Source organism: Erpetoichthys calabaricus, chromosome 16 (assembly GCF_900747795.2).
Source record: "Erpetoichthys calabaricus chromosome 16, fErpCal1.3, whole genome shotgun sequence".
Classification (NCBI taxonomy): domain Eukaryota; kingdom Metazoa; phylum Chordata; class Cladistia; order Polypteriformes; family Polypteridae; genus Erpetoichthys; species Erpetoichthys calabaricus.
In genome coordinates, this window is record NC_041409.2 from 17,419,667 (window position 1) to 17,437,367 (window position 17,701).

Below are 17,701 nucleotides of genomic sequence, written 5' to 3' on the forward strand. Positions count from 1 at the left end.
CATCACACAATATGCTATTTATTTTATCCAGTGCTCGACACATCATTTATATAAATGGTTGCAGTGCAACATTTTACCATTCCTGCTCTGTATACACCCTAAAGGTCAAGGGACAGTGACACCAAAATTTTCCCAACAACTAAGAATTAAATCACTTTATTCAGCTTCTTTTTCTCATTATTATTGCACTGATTCATGCTGCTTCTCATTGATTTTGTTATATTTTAGAAGTTACTGTAAATAGCAATAAGTAGAATAAGTTATTTAATTTGTGTGGGTCAACACTATTGTAAATAGTGTCCGCCTCACTCCTCATTCTTTGGTCTTCAAGTCAAAAACTCAGTCCCATATGACTTTATTTTCCTGTTTATGATATGTGCTAATTTCTCCAGAAGTGCTCATTTAACAGCACTTTATCAAAAAAGCACACGTTTTGCACATTTCAAGCATATACCTGGATAACTGCATTATGTGAAACCAGTAAAGTGAGTTTTTTTTTTTTCCATGGGTGTTTTTCCCATCATTTGCCATTGCAGAGCATTTATTAGTATTGGCTTTAGGATATTTCTTCTCAGTTGTTGATAGATAGATAGATAGATAGATAGATAGATAGATAGATAGATAGATAGATAGATAGATAGATAGATAGATAGATAGATAGATAGATAGATAGATAGATAGATAGATACTTTATTAATCCAAAGGGGAAATTCACAATTGGGTTCGGTCTACCCTGCTATCCTAATGAATGAATAAAAACAAGTTGGTGGAGTAGAATTTATTTTTTAAGAAAAAAGGTTTTCTGTTTAAATGTGAATTTTTTTGCTACAGTTGGAAGCTCATGGTCAATTTTTGTGAACTCCTATTTAAACACCCTGGTATGCTGATCATTATCACTTGTTCTGTATCCTTATATTTCTTGTGAGCTACAAGTGTTACCATTACAGAATACATATTTCTGTTGCTTGTTCTGTTTTACCATGCCAGTCACTTGAAATCTAAGGTAAAATGTCTTAACACTTCAACACCCATTCCTTCAGATACATGACACATTATACAACTTTGTGTTTGCTTGCATGCTTTGTAAAATTCCCTCCAGTCTCCTGGTTCCTTTTCCTTTGTATCAACAATCAGAAAATAAAAAATGAACAGTTTACTTGTTACTCCAGCAAAGAAAATATCTGAAGCAAATTTTTTGGTTGACATGAGACTGTACTCCACGGTTTTTTTTTAGATTCACAATGAATAACTATAATTGTAACGTGCCACACATTTTATTGACATCATTCTAATTAAAGAATGGTATATTCTTTAATCTTTTTCAAGCACCTGAATCTTTCCTGTAGCGGTCTGATAGCTGGCCTGGTAAACTAATCAGATTGCAAGTCGAAAAGGAAGCCAACAGATAGAGATAAGACAGTGAAACATGTGTTGGCAATTATGATGTATGTGTTTATGTCAATGTGGAGGAAAGGGCACTGCCTGAGGGCAGCATGCTCTGTCATGTCACTGAATTGCCAAAAATGGTTTCAGACAGGAGTGCCCAGGAAATGGAGAAATTTGCTCGAAGTGGGGGAAATGGGTTAAAGAGTTTAAAAGATCTCCTGGTGCATAAAAAGCAACAATATCAACCATCATTTAATGATCTAGCAATTGTAAAGATCAAACTAGACTATCAAAAGGGCAGGTGTGGGGAGGTCAGGCTCACCCTGGGCCTGAAATGCGATTTTTAACTGTGTTTTTATTGAGGTTCATGTTGCACTACAGGTACCATGCCCCTACCAGTTTAGAATTAAGTGAATAATTAAATAACCATCGTGTAACAGGAGCAGGTGGAGCCAGTAGGGGTAAAGAGGTCAGAAGAGCTTTTAACAGCAGCAGGGGAAAGATGGGTATGATTGTGGGGGTTTAAAATGAATGATCTTTGAAGAAGGAACTCCTGTCAGAGTTGTGGCTTTTAACAATCTTACAATTGTTGAGAGAAAGAGAGCAAGTGAGGGTTTGACAGTGGGTCCCCTCCATGAACATGTCTGAGTGGTCATGAGGTGGGATTTACAGAATCCTGCTGGTGTGAATAAGGTGCTATATACGAGCCCGACCCGGCACAGATTCACACTGAGGCATGTGTAAAAGTTCACAGACTTTTTATTTTTCTTCATCTTTGGGGCACGTCTTCCCCGTGAACCCCACAGGCACAACACAGTCCCAAAAGCATTCAGTACAGCACAAACAAACCAAAAACCCTTCTTCAGGCACCACCACTCCTCCCAGGCAATCTCATCCTCTTTCCACTCGACTCTGGCCGCTGAGTGGTGGCCGCTGGCTCCCTTTTGTCAGGCACCCGGAAGTACTCCAGGTGGTTGATTAGCGACATCCGACTGCACTTCCAGGTAAGGTGAAACCAGTGCCCAAAAGGGGCCAGCAGCTCCTGCTGCAGCACCTCCTGGCAGCGCCTGTGAAACCCCACAGAGCTGTACAGAACTCCAATCCCCATGAAGCCCTGGGGAAGTCCGAGGCACCGCTGCAACCCAGGGAGGCTGCCACCTAGTGTCCAAGGGGAGATACTGGGCTTCCAATCCTTGTCCCCCTGGCAGATGTGGTGAAGGGGCGTCCCAGCCAAGCATGGGTCCCGGCCATCCGTCACACTGGGTATGAGACATGCAAAGTGTGAAGCGGGTATGGCCGCCGAGAGCAGGTATCGGTGGAAGGGACGCCTGCTATGAATACCCTTTGTCGGTAGCGCGTGGTGAGGTGAGGCAGCATATACTCTGCTGCCACAGAGCAGAGTGGAAGATGGCTGCTTGGAATACCTTGGGGGTTCATTTGAGTGGCGGAGTGGAAAGCGAAGCAGTGCCGGTGAGAGCATGGAGAAGGTCTAATGATGGGAGATGAAGTCCTAGTAATATTCGTTAGGGGTTGCCTCTTCTGGTGGAAGTGAATTTGATATATACTGGTGTGTGGACTTTCCTGTGATGGACAGGTCATTTTAAAAAGAAACCAATTTTAAATACCCTTATTTTGAGAATTTATTTTCCTGAATTTTAGTCATTTTATTCCTTTGAACTGTTTGATCATTTTAATTATTTACAATTAACTTTGTGCCCTGTTTGCTCCTTTCAACAAATGTCTCTTGCTCGTCACTGTGCCCATCTTGGATACAAACTACCAGAGGGTGATACGGATGATTTAACTGAAGGGTTTGCCAACCAGACATTGACCTCTGACAGCAGGTTGCAGAAAGAAAAAAATGTAATAATATCAAAACGTAAGAGAAAAAAGATTATCATTATACAAAATGAAGTACACTCCTATCATATATTTGTAAACACACAGTATAATAAATAAGGCTATGTGTTTTGTCTTGGAAGAGTAATATTTTACTCTGCTTTCCCCTTTTGTATTATTACTATGAAGCCTTTGTCAGAATGCCTCAAATCTCACAGACTTACCACTTTTTATAAGGTATTATCTATATATATACAGTAAAGGAGAGTTGGGATCAGAGAGACTGTGTTTGTGTGTTTGTGGAGGGATGGAGAGTTAAGGCGGGTGTTGGGAGTCACGTGATCATATCCCCTCCCATTCACCTCATTTCATTCACTTCATTTCGCTCCAAGCTGAGCTCCGCAGCTGGCAAGGTCTTGCCGTTCTTTTCCCTTAGTGTTTAAAGTCCTTTCTCCTTTACTGATTTACTGTTTAGTAGACGTGCTACTAGGACATTCACATTGTGGTTTTTAAGCCATTCCTGTGTAGCTTTGGCTTTACTCTTGAGGTTGGTCTCTTGCTGAAAAATGAATCTTTTCCCAAGGTACAGGTTTCTTACATGCTGCATTAGGTTTTATTCCAAGCGTTGTGTTTTGCTGCATTCATTTTACTTATTCATTTTAACTTTTATGGACAGAATTTCTAGGCGCAGCCAGGGCGTTGAGGTGGACTCAGGATTGGGTCACTGCTTTTTGAAAATGATGTTGTCCTGTTTGCTTTATCAAGCCGTGATCTTCAGCTCTCTCTGGATCGGTTCGTAGCTGAGTGTGAAGCGGCTGGGATGGGAATCAGCACCTCCAAATCCGAGACCATGGTCCTCAGCCGGAAAAGGGTGGAGTGCCCTCTCAGGGTTGGGAGCGAGATCCTGCCCCAAGTGGAGGAGTTCAAGTATCTCGGGATCTTGTTCATGAGTGAGGGAAAAATGGAGCGGGAGATCAAAAGGCGACAGGGGAGATCGGTGCGGCATCTGCAGTGATGCAGGCTCTGCATCGGTCTGTCATGGTGAAAAAGGAGCTGAGCCGCAAGGCAAAGCTCTCAATTTACCTGTCGATCTATGTTCCTACCCTCACCTATGGTCATGAGCTATGGGTAGTGACCGAAAGAACAAGATCGCGAATACAAGCGGCTGAAATGAGTTTCCTTTGTAGGGTGTCTGGGCTTTCCCTTAAAGATAGGGTGAGAAGCTCAGTCATCCGGGAGGGACTCAGAGTAGAGCCGCTGCTCGTCCGCATCGAAAGGAGTCAGAGGAGGTGGCTCGGGCATCTGATCAGGATGCCTCCTGGACACCTCCCTGGTGAGGTGTTCTGGGTATTTCTAACTGGGAGGAGGCCCCGAGGAAGACCTAGGACACGCTGGAGGCACAATGTCTCTCAGCTTGCCTGGGAATGTCTTGGGATTCTCCCAGAAGAGCTAAAAGAAGTGGCCGGGGAGAAGGAAGTCTGGGCATCTCTGCTCAAGCTGCTGCCCCTGCGACCCGATCTTGGATAAGCGGAAGAGGATGGATGGATGGATGCATTCATTTTACCCCCACAAGCCTTCCAGGGTCTGCTGAAGAGAAAGTAGGTTTTTGATGAAGCGTAGTGCTTGGCTTATGGCAAACGTCTGTAATAAATTGTAAATCATTTCTTAAATTAGCTTCATTCATACATGTATGGAATGTGCTTAATTCCCCATTAAAGTTGTAGGTAGGTGAAACATCTCCTAGAAGCATGGCGCATCTAGCAGGATCTGGCTTGGGTGCCAGTCCATTGCAGTGCCACCATGCACACAACCACACAGATTTTGCTCATTTACCTAACATGTACGTTTTCAGAAATGAAGTGCAGACTCTGCTTACAGAATGATTAGTCTGGGATGTGAGAGGATGTGAGGTAGCAGCACTGACCAATATGCCACCAAGCCACTATCTAAATTAGGTTCATCCAGCAATTTCAATATGAAGAAATCAAAACGTGTTGGGAATATGTGCATTTTGTCTGTGGAGTGCTATTAAAAAAAAACTATTATTGTAATCAGTTCAGAATTGCCAGAAGTTAAAAACAAGACCATGAAAACTCAACCAGAGCCAAAACATTAAAAGTGAGAATCGAACTGAGATGTGGAAATCTATGAGTGTTTATCAGAAATTCAGAAGGTAAAGCACATCATCAGTACTTGTTCACAGTTCAGATCCATAATCTCTGACAAAAAGATAAATCTTGCTGCACTGGAATGTATAGGCAAGGCTTTGTGATGCAGTCATACAACCTCCCCGGAGGCAGTATGTAGCAACCATGTAATACATCCTATCATCCCATTAACTAACCACTGAAATTCTAAAATGGTGGCATGACATACTTAAGAATAAACAAAAATAAACTGTTTAAACTTGTCAAACAAAGATGTTAAATAACACACACACTAAAATGAAGCTTTTGAAATATTCACGTCTTGCAAGCAGTAAAAACACTCACTCATACTGGACCAGTTTAAAATGACCAATTGCCTTATCTTATCATTCTTTTGGATGTCAGAAGGAAAGCAAGCAAAGTGATGCACCAACGGGGACCACATGAACAATCAACACAGGCGGCACCCAGGCTTGGCTTCAGACCCAGGACTCTAGGGTTGTGTGGCACCTCTGGAGATTTAATAACTTCTAATGTGTTAGTTTTGTCTGTGCTTCTTACAACAGTTTAAATGTTGTATTGATGTTGTGTGGATTATTTTTAAAGGAAAAACAAAGAAAAACACAATATAACCATATCATTAGATTAAATTGTCAGTAAATGAATGGATGGAAGGATTAATGGATACCGCCGTTCTGTAAGCGGCAACACAATAACAAGCGCGGCATGCGATGAAGAGAGAGGTTTGCGCCTAATGCTGCTGGGATAGGTCTGGCTCCCCATGATGCTAAGACTGGATTTGTAAAGTGGATGGATTTTTTCCTGTATAACTACTTATATAGTAATTTTGTGCTCAGAAAAAGCAGAGCCTCATCTGCAGTGTGAAATAGGCAGAGATCTGTGGGGATAATCTCGCTAAACTATATAGTTTTAACTCCAAGCAAATGAGTGATTAGTTCTAACAAAGATGCAAAAGATGGTTGGTCAGAGGGATTGATTAGGGACATCCTAATTAACCTTTCAGATACTGTACAAAATTCAAAATGAAAAGTGTGGTGGGTCCCCGAAAATAAATTTCAAAAATGTTACAGTGTTATAAATCACTCACTGCACTCAGAATTCAGAAGAAGGCAGTTGCTGGGGAGTTTCATTTTATTTTACCTGGTTTTAACCTCAGACAGGGGGAAGGGACATTATTATCATCTCATTTATTCTCACTTTGCTCAGAAATGAATAACAGAAAACAGAGTTCTCTGCTCATAAATTTTGGATTTATTTTTTAAAAATCAAACAGAAAGATGAAAATGCCCAAGATGAAAAAATTTCACTCAAAAATTTCATTGTTATTCAATTGTCCTTCATGCATTTAGAATATGGAAGCAATGTACGAAGCACGTTAAGACAGAGAAGCTTTTATTTGATGCACCTCTACATGACAACCACCTCATTCCAACCTCTCAAATATACACAGTATTTAATGTTTGGAAAATGTCCGGGATTAAAACACTTAGAGATTTGTACATAGATGATATCTTTGCATTCTACGAACAAGTAATCTTCAAATGTAACTTCTCATCAACACAATTTTTCCACTACTTTCAAATTAGAAACTTTGCTAAATTGAACTGGCCCAATTTTCCTCACCTCCCACCTATTTCTATTCCAGAAGAAATATTGACCAGTTTTGAAGACTCCAATAGCATCTCTACAATTTATAAAACAAGTCACTTCCTTTCAAAGACTGCAGGCTGCGGTGGAAAAAAGACCTTTTACTTAATATTTCAGAAAAGGAGTGGAAGGCATTCATGCAAAAAATACACTCTAGGGTCATATGCGCAAAGCACTCAATCATTCAACTTAAAATCTTTCATTGAGTGCATATTTCTAATTTAAAGTTATCCAAAATGTTTCTAGGGTGAGATCCAACCTGTGAACGTTGCAATCGAGCTCCAGCCTCACTGGGCCATATGTTTTGGGTGTGTACCAAAGTAACATCATTCTGGACCAAAATCCTTGCATGCTTATCAGACAGCCTAGGAGTCACAATCCCTCCTAATTCATTAACAGCTGTGTTTGATGGACTCCCAGATGGCCTTAACATTAGAATTACCAAAGCCTGTGAAAAAACTCGTAAACCTGGCCTACCTTAACTCCCTTTGCACGTCTTCATTCAGCGTCTTCAGTCTTTACACATTATATACTTCATGTCAAAATTTTGTTGTTAATACTGAAACATGAAAAAAGTTTGTCTTTTAGGTATGTGTTCAACATTTCTTGCATTTCCTGTCATCCTACACTTACATAGATCCTTGTAGACAAGGAACACACATGAAATGCATGTGTTCCAAATAACGATATAGTTTTTAGCCTGATAAACAAGGCTTGAGCTGGGAGAGGTTTTTGCCCTTTCTGCGGCAATTGTGGGATAGCCAGGCTGCTTGCTGCTTGGGGTTATCGACACATTTACAACACAAAAGACGCTGAATGGAGAAATGCGAACAGATTGAAGGTGGGCCAGGTTTATGGGTTTTTTCGTAGGCTTTGGTAATTCTAGTGTTAAAGTGAAGGACAAACAAACTGTAATTGTCTTTACTTCACTATTAGCACATAGACTTATCTTGCTCAATTGGAACAATCGCATCCCACCACCTTTATGTCAGTGGGTAACTGATGTCGTATACAGTAATCCCTCCTCCATCGCGGGGGTTGCGTTCCAGAGCCACCCGCGAAATAAGAAAGTCCGCGAAGTAGAAACCATATGTTTATATGGTTATTTTTATATATTTTAAGCCCTTACAAACTCTCCCACACTATTATAAACATTTCACGCACAGTTATACAGCATAAACCCTTTGTATTCTCTTAGATATTAGGTAAGATTCATTGAAATTATGTATGTAAACACAGTTTACATACAGTAAAACCTAAATATTATTTTAAAGATATCGAGCGTCTCCGATATCAATACGTTACAGCCATTACAACAGACAGGCCACCAGCAATAAATACGTACAATACAAGAAAAATTGTATACAGTAAAATGTGTGTACAGCGACACTAAACTATGTACATGTAATAAGTACTGTACGTAAATAATTAATTATGGTTACTCACCAACAATGACACGACGACTTGTCCGATAACGATGAGTTTAATTTTACTGCACAACAAAGGATAGCGTTACAGCTCTTCTAAAGGAGCCTCTTCAGGCGACTGTTTAGCACTGCCGTTGTTCTTCTTCCAGCACTCTTCAATCCAAATCCCTAAAGCAGATTTCATCCAGACTACTGCCTTATCACGTCCCCTTGCAACTCGTTTTGTGCCCTGATTAAAGGACACTGCGGCCGTAGATCTTATATGCTTTTCCTCCTTTTTAAATAAAAAGAATCGTGGACTCATTTATGCTGTAATGGTGTCCTGCAGCGGTGTAGCTGTTTCCTTCCTTCAACATATCCAAAACTTTTACCTTTTCTGCAATCCTGAAGCATTAGCAGTAACGTGCATTAATGCTGAATGAGTGAGATGAGACTTCCTGGTTAATGCAGCACTCCGTTGCTGAGCCAATCAGCAGCACACAGGAACTTAACCGCGTGCTCTGATTGGATAGCTTCTCAGCCATCCGCCGATAGCGTCCCTTGTTTGAATTCAAATGCGTCCCTTGTTTGAATTCAAATGGGCAAATCAACTGAGGAAGCACACGTACTGTAGACCGCAGACATCCGCGAAGCAGTGAAAAATCCGCGATATATATTCACATATGCTTACATTTAAAATCCGCGATGGAGTGAAGCCGCGAAAGACAAAGCACGATATAGCGAGGGATCACTGTACCCTCCAAAATTGGAAAAATCATATTCCCACTTAAAGGATCTGTTCTGCAAACTTTTTAAAAATATGGCAGGATCTAATCAATAGCATTTCAGAATAAGCTTCTATATCATCGAAAAGGATACTCTTCTTTTCTTGCTACTTTTAAAGATTTGCTCTGGCTGCTGGATCTCCTCTCTTTCTCTTATGTGGGGGTTGAATTTTGGTTTGTTAAGTTTAACTTGAATGTATGGAATGTTATTTGCTTCAAATTAAAATCAATTAGACAGCAAAAAAAAGGAGTTTTATTGTTTTTGAAGTGAGTATGACCACTGCTATAGCTAGCAAGTTGACAGCTTCTGCTCTCCTGCACAGAAGTATGTGTGTGTGTGTGTGTGTGTCCCAATAAGCTGCCGTTCCATGTGATGCTGGTCAGAATTACAAGGAGGTATGGCTTATGTTTGCCAATTGTGTATCTGTGTATGAGACATGTACTCAACTATTTAAGATATTTATATCCTAAATGGTAACAATCTATATAGCTAATTGATGTTTCACAGTACCACCATAATATATGAATGTCCAGCCAACAACAGAGCACTGATTATCCTCACCAGTTACAAAGGGGTACTTCCCATACTGGCTATAACACTGAACTGAGTATTGTGAAAGGTGAACTACTGCTGGTGGAATGAAAGCACACACTTATTTTACTGTTTCAAATGACCAAACAACCTTTACTTCATATAGCACCTTTCAAAATCAAGTTTATAACAAGATGCATGCAGAATAATACATATAGAGCACTGGAGTATGCCATTGGTCAAATACACATTACATCTTAAGATTAGAGTTATAACAGAGAATTAAGATATCTGGTGGTACAAAGTGAATACAAAATAATTCAGTCTGGCTAATGAACCTAACATCTTTAATCCAAAGAAGAACATAATCTAAAGGACTGTAGCTCTCTTGAGTTTTAGTCTACATTTCCCTTCCATTCCAGTCAGTGTTCCTGAACTCTTTAAAGGCAGGTATCGACAAAAGCCAAGTCAAGGGGTGGGAGGTGAAACTCTTTCCAAACAAAGGCAAAAGTCATCTACAGTGCTTTTGTTTGGCATTATCTACTAGAGAACTGCAAAGACCATAACATAAACTGAGGCTTGTGCACTTCAGGCAGCTGTTCTCCTTAAAGAATAGTATGAAATGCTGGCTGGCACTCTTCCTTGCCAAGCAAGCTAAGTAAATGTTTTTTCCATCCACCTATGAAAGTAAGAAATACAGCCAGACTACTGCATGTGGTTTGAAGCAACAAACAGGAAAAAAGTGACACCAGTGCAGCTGGCATGGCAGAATTAGAATACTTACTAATGACAGCAATTGATTACTTTGAAAGGTATTAAATGGTTCAAAATTATTATGTATGCAGTGTATAAAGTGTTTATCCATTTTCAGCCATTTTTAGCTGTATGTTTTTCACAAGTTGAAAAATAATCGGCCTTTAAAGACTTAAGAAAGAAGGACAAGTTCAACAGGCATCAGCATGGAAGCTCCCATCATAATAGCCTCAACAATCAACTCTCTTTTGAACTCATTGAGATTTCTTCTGTCATGTTAGCCACCATCATAAGCATCTGAATCTGCATGAATTTTCTACATGACAGGATGTTTATCACTTAGTTTAATGAACACGCTTACTGTATATGTTGAATCTGCTTTCAACATAAAATGTGTCTGTTTTTACTTACGTGTTATCTTTATTTTGTCTGTTAACTCTATAATTCTATGCACATGCGACTCAAAAAAGGAAATGGATTTTGAAATATACAGTACATTCTCTTTCTTTACATTTTATTAAATGTTGAAGATATATGATTGCAAGATTACTTTATCTAAGAATAAATTGTAATGAGATGCATTAAACTCCCACCTCTACCATAATTGCAAAGGAAATAGTGTTAGAAAGCCAAAAAACACAGGAATGAGTTGATAGCCCAGAGTTCTAAGGCAAAACTGTCAGAGCCTACTTAGATTCCTAATAAATGTCATCCTTATTTATGAAAATTGCTTAGAATAGTTAATAATTGAACATGTTATCCACATATCTTCTTTTTTTTTTGTCTGGAAGTCAGTCAAGCTGTATTTTGTGGAATTATGTCACACCATGCTAATATTGCACCAAAGCACAAAGCGTTTTGTTAAGAGCCAAGTGATAATAAACTGCTTTTCGGACACGTTTGTACTATTGGAGAAGGCTAGTCAAAAATATATATATATTAGCGACCCCATATAAAAATGGCAATACAGTAGCTATGGAAGAAGAAGAAAAAGAAGATTATACAAGCAGCCTAATAGCAAAAGCCTGAAAACTGTGAAATGAGTGTGCAAATGAAAAAACATGCAAGTGTTCTATGACATGAAATGAAATACTATAAAAACAAGTGTATTCATATTAAATTTTTTCTAGAAAAGAAAGTAGGCACATACTGTACATATCATACCAACATAAGAATTCTAAACCTACTTAATTCAGCTCTGAGTTGAGGAAGCCTTTCCAAGCAGCACTTGGTGCTAAAAAGGAACCCACCCAGGACAATAGATAGATAGATAGATAGATAGATAGATAGATAGATAGATAGATAGATAGATAGATAGATAGATAGATAGATAGATAGATAGATAGATAGATAGATAGATACTTTATTAATCCCAAGGGGAAATTCACAGCTGCTGAAAAGGCTGCCACTCTCGGCGGCACCGGAACTAACATGTAGAAAACTAACATAGTTTGAAATATACAAACCTTCTTCCTAATATCATATTCTTACATTTTGAAAACTGCATGAAAGTCTTCACGAACAGCCATCCTTTTTAACCAAAAATTATAATACTATAAAATGTCTTATGTGTATGTCATTATAAGAAAAGAATTACATGTAAATGGATTAATTTTGCCCATCAAATGACAAAGCATGATCAACAGTGTTAAAAATTCATGAATGGGAAACTAAAAGTGTAGCAAAAAGTGTTGCATTATTAATAGTCTTGTCTTCTTTGCTGAGTTTAGATTTAGCCCACTGATAAATAATTAACTATCTCTTTACTGATATCTGCATTTTTCTAAAGTGTACAAATTGCTGTAGGCCTACTCCAGAATGGTTCACTCTGCTTATATTACAATATGTTTGCTTAGTCAGGTTACTTAAGTGTTTTCATTTCAAAAAATATCTCTGTCTTTATCTTGGCATCTGAAGCACACAGTGCAAAAACTAGAGTAAAGATTTAGTCTGCTGTGCCCCTTATATAGTACCAATATTTGTGCTTCATATTCATATTTTTAAATAGTAATTTACCCAAATAATGAAAGTTTTATTTTATTCATTTATGATAAAATGAGAAAACCCAGTCATTCATATTTCCAGCACTGCTTTTTACTAAATTTGAAGGGCCAGGGCCGTTATCAAGAGCAAGGCTGAAACCATTTCTGTATGAGGCTTCAGTCCATTCATCCTTTATTCAAACTACATCAAGTTTTATGGCAGTACTTAAATGTCATTCAGGCAGAGGATGCAAAGCATTCAGAATTAAATGTATCACAAAAGAAACTGCTATAACGTTTAAAAGAACTTAAAGAAAAAAATAATATTCCAACATTACCAAGTGCCTCAAACATCCGACACTTGAGGGAGATTCCTTAATTTAATTGGGTAAAGAATTCCACAGATGAGAAGCAGCAGCTACATTAGCCCTGTTCTCCTTAGTTTTGCACTTAGTATGAGGGACAGCAAGAGACATATGACCAGTAGATCTAAGCTCACTGAATGTCTGGTGTATAACACACACAATTCAGATAAATAGGTGGGAGCATAACCATGTATTGATTTAAAAACCATCAGCAACTTTTTAAAATCAGGTTCCGAAACTAACAGGCAGCCAATGTAAAGAGGATAAAATTGGAAATACAGAATCAAAATCAACCAAAAACTGGGCAGCAGCATTCTGGACCAACTGCAACCTATGTATCAGGGATTTGCTGATCTCCGAATACAATGAGTTGCAGCAATCAAGCCGAAAAAATATAAAAGTATGAGTAACTTGCTCAAAATCCCAAGAAGATAAAAAAAGGCCTTAACCTTGGCTAAAAGATGAAGATGGAAAAAGCCACTCTTGACCACAGAATTAATCTGTTTCTCAAAAGACAGGTTAGCATCAAAAATAACCCCAAGATTCCAAACATGAGCTTTGCAAAAGTCCATAAAAGACCGAAAGGCAGAAGGCAGGAGGACCAGCTATCAGCACTTCCGTTTTATTTTGATTAATAATACATTTTATTTATATAGCACCTTTCCCATGCTCAAGGCACTTACAGAATATAAGAAAGAATGTCAGGGTATACAGTATATAGCATTGTACAAACCAGATAAATAAACAAAGAAGATTACGACAGTGAATTCAGAGAAAAAGCCTAACAGACAACATAATTGATGGTCTCGCACACACACACAGGCTACATGAGCATCTTGACATAGAGGTAAACTGAAAGAAGGGTAATACAGTCAAGTAGAGCTAAAAGCCTTCCTGAACAGATGAATTTTGAGTTGTTTTTTAAAAGAATTCATGGAGTCAGCTGATCTCATTAATTTCGGTAGGTCATTCCAGAGTCTGGACGCTGTACAGCTGAAGGCCCTGCTGTCACCCATGGAGTGTAGATTAGTGTGGGGCACAACAAGATTGGCAGAATCAGAGGACCTTAGTAGGCGGGCAGGCACATAGTGATGGAGAAGGTCGCTGATGTAGTTTGGTGTGAGGTTATTTAAAGCTTTGTAGGTTATTAGTAGGATTTTATATTCGATTCTGTAAGACACAGGGAGCCAGTGAAGACGGAGCAGGATGGGTGTGATGTGCTCGCTGCTGCTGGTTCGAGTAAGGACTCTTGCAGCTGAGTTTTGAATAAGCTGGAGCTGTGATATAAGATTAGAAGGGGCACCTGCCAGTAGGGAATTACAATAATCGATGCGGGATGTGATAAAAGCATGGACAAGTTTCTCAGCATAGAAACTCTGCCCCCTGCTTGCTTCACTCGCCCACCCCCGGGTTTGGTTTACCGGATATACAATTTAAAGAGATTATTTTCATGGGAATTGTTACATATGCATTATTTTCACTTTTACTTTAAAACTTTTGTAAAAACAATACTTGTCCTTTTTTTCCATCCCCGGGCATGGTTACATCTCCTTCTCGCAGCACGTATAACGCTGCTCGCGTTGTGAAGGGGGTTTGGCTGAACGCACGCTAAGGAGAAGCGGTCGGATCATCTGCTGGCTTTCTGCTGCTGGCGAGCTGCGTGTTTTGCTTGTCGCTTGTCGTTGTTTTAAGAGCTGGGAGCACATGATGTTTGTCTGCCAATAGCAATCCAACAACTGGTAGGTTAGAAGTCCGTGGACTTGTTTTAAATGATGTCTCACTGCCTTGTCTCGCATGATGTTGTAAAAACAATACTTGTCCTTTATTTCTGGCCCCGGGCGTGGTTAAATCTCTTTCTCTCAGGATGTATAACGCTGCTCGCATTGTGAAGGGGGTGGGGGTGGCGGCAGCGGCTGAACGCATGCTAAGGAGATGCCGTTGGATCATCTGCTGTCTTTCTGCTGCTGTTGCTCTGCCCGTCGATCATTTTAAAGCCTGTACAACAGTTGTCCTTTTGCCATTTCGCCTCTTGCGTTGTGAAGGTTTGGGTAGGGTGGCTGAACGCACGCAAGGAGAAGCGGTTGAATCATCTGCTGGGTTTCTGCTGCTGTCAAGCTTTATGTTTTGCTTGTTGCTTGTCTTTGTTTTAAGAGCTGGGAGCAAGTTAAAGTGTCTCTCGCAGGACTTCAAATTGTCTTCCGAGAAGATCACGTCTTGTCTCCCTCCCAAAGATTTTTTTTATAATAGAGAGATGGAAAGAAGAAGAAGAAGTAATACAAACACCAGTATTTCCTAACTTGCAAAAATAACTATTACAGTGTAGTGAGACTGCATATGTTAAACCATTTTTAATTAAAGGATAGAATTAATGTGACAAATACAATAATACATATAAAAATAAATTAAACACAAACAGCTTATATTTGACAAACTTTTGATTACATTAGATTGATTTCAGCAATAATCGCCTGCAATGATCATAAAAGATGAAAGAATCTTTAACTCCCTATAAATATATGCAGTTTGTTAAATATTCTATACAACTGAAATCTCTTACACATTTAATTTAATTTATATCTTATACTAACTCCCTGTTGATTAAAAGCATTTTTGGATATTAACATGCAAACATTTGCTACCAAATCCATCTAATGACACAAGCACAGATGTTCTGTTTGAAACAAGATGCCAGTGTTAAAACATATAACGTCCTCTTGCTCTAATTTAAATATTTTCACAGTTTTGAAGATTTAGCCCCTGAAAGCTCTCACACAAAAGAGTCCTAATTAGTTTAGATGACTAACCTGACACAAATCTGCATAGGCTAAAACTGGAACACAACTCCCTTGACTTCAGGCTCTCTGCTTTATTAAAAAGAATGTCAATCTTTTATGATGCCTGACACATCAACACTAAAGTCCCCCCCGAAAAGTTGAATTCAAGCACATTGACTGCCGTCCGCTTCTCAGTAACAATAGAAGCATCTCCCTAATGATTTTGTGATGCTATCTGTATAGCATTTTCTCTCTCATTTCACTTCACTGCCTGTTTTGAAGTGTATTCTACCCAAGTGCTGCAGTTGTGTACTCATCTGTCTCTCTATCATTAGTCTATCTGTAAAGCTTTCTGATATCCTTCAAGTATTCATTTTAATAACTGCTCCTACTAAATGCATGTATTGTTCTTTCAGATTTTCATATTGAAAGACAAGCTACATTTAGTAATGTGCATGGTACATTGCCTTTGACTTCCTCATTTTAGCTCAAAGTTATTTGCTATATGTTTTAAGAATGTAATCTGAATATAAAGTTCTGGGAAGAACACACAATTGAAGTTTAATGTAAAAAAGTGTAACATTTTAAAATGGTTTGCAATTAATCAATCACTCAGTTTTATCAGTATAGCACCTTTCACATATCGCAAGTGCTTTACAAAACATAACAGAATACAGTTAAAATACAATAACAATGTGTCTAATATGCAAAGACTGAACCACAGATGAAAAAAAAGAGAAGCCCGCAAAGGTAAGAATAACCAAATGTTTCCCAAAAGTAATCTGACAGAAATGACATTTGATAATAAAGATTAATTTGGAAAAGAAAATTAACATAATTACACTCAATCTAAAATCCATCCATCCATCCATTTTCCAACCCGCTGAATCCGAACACAGGGTCACGGGGGCCTGCCGGAGCCAATCCCAGCCAACACAGGGCACAAGGCAGGGAACCAATCCTGGGCAGGGTGCCAACCCACCGCAGGACACACACAAACACACCCACACACCAAGCACACACTAGGGCCAATTTAGAATCGCCAATCCACCTAATCTGCATGTCTTTGGACCGTGGGAGGAAACCGGAGCGCCCGGAGGAAACCCACGCAGACACGGGGAGAACATGCAAACTCCACGCAGGGAGGACCCGGGAAGCGAACCCAGGTCCCCAGGTCTCCCAACTGCGAGGCAGCAGCGCTACCCACTGCGCCACCGTGCCGCCCCTCAATCTAAAATGCAAGAGTTAAACATGGGTTTTCAATCATAATGTTTAACCTCACTCCCAGGGAGAGAAGGATCCAGACATTCACAGCCATAACACAAAATAAACTTGTAGAGAATTGCATACAGAGATTTTCAGAATGAGGGGCTAAATGAATGAGGACAGGCTGGGCTTCTGGGTAATTTATTTTATTACAGCGGTTCTCAAAGTGTGGTTATATTTGAATGACATTTAAATTGCTCACACGTTTGTCCAAAATGCATTTATATGACATTAAAACTTAAACATGTCTACAGCTCTATCACATCAAAACCTCATTTACCCACCATATGTCATAGTATGTGCACCATGTCGTCAAACAATCTTAGTTGTTATGCTGTTGTTTCCAATTGTTTTCTAACTACGTAAGGAACTTGTGTTAAACCATATTACATGTCAATACAATTTTAGAATTTTTGATAGTATTTCATAGTATAATTGTATATTATTATAAAAAATACATCTAATTCAATTTAGTTCAGTTTATTTTTGTACTGAGCTCTTCACTGAGTGAAAAGCACTGTGACAAGTTCTCAGGTAAGATAAGTATAGATTTTACAAATTACTAAATATGGAATTAATACACATAAAGACACAGCATTGTTAAAACACACAGGAAAACAAAGTAGTTTGACATATATGGAAGCCAGCAGTATCTGTCCATTAATTAATTGTTGAACTATGGCCAGTTGACAACAGAGGAGAGGAAAACAAAAACTCTCGCCAGCAGCATCCATGGAGAAAAGCTCTGGGACTCAACGGTCAATTGTAAGTGATAAAGTCAAAACCAGACAGAGTCCT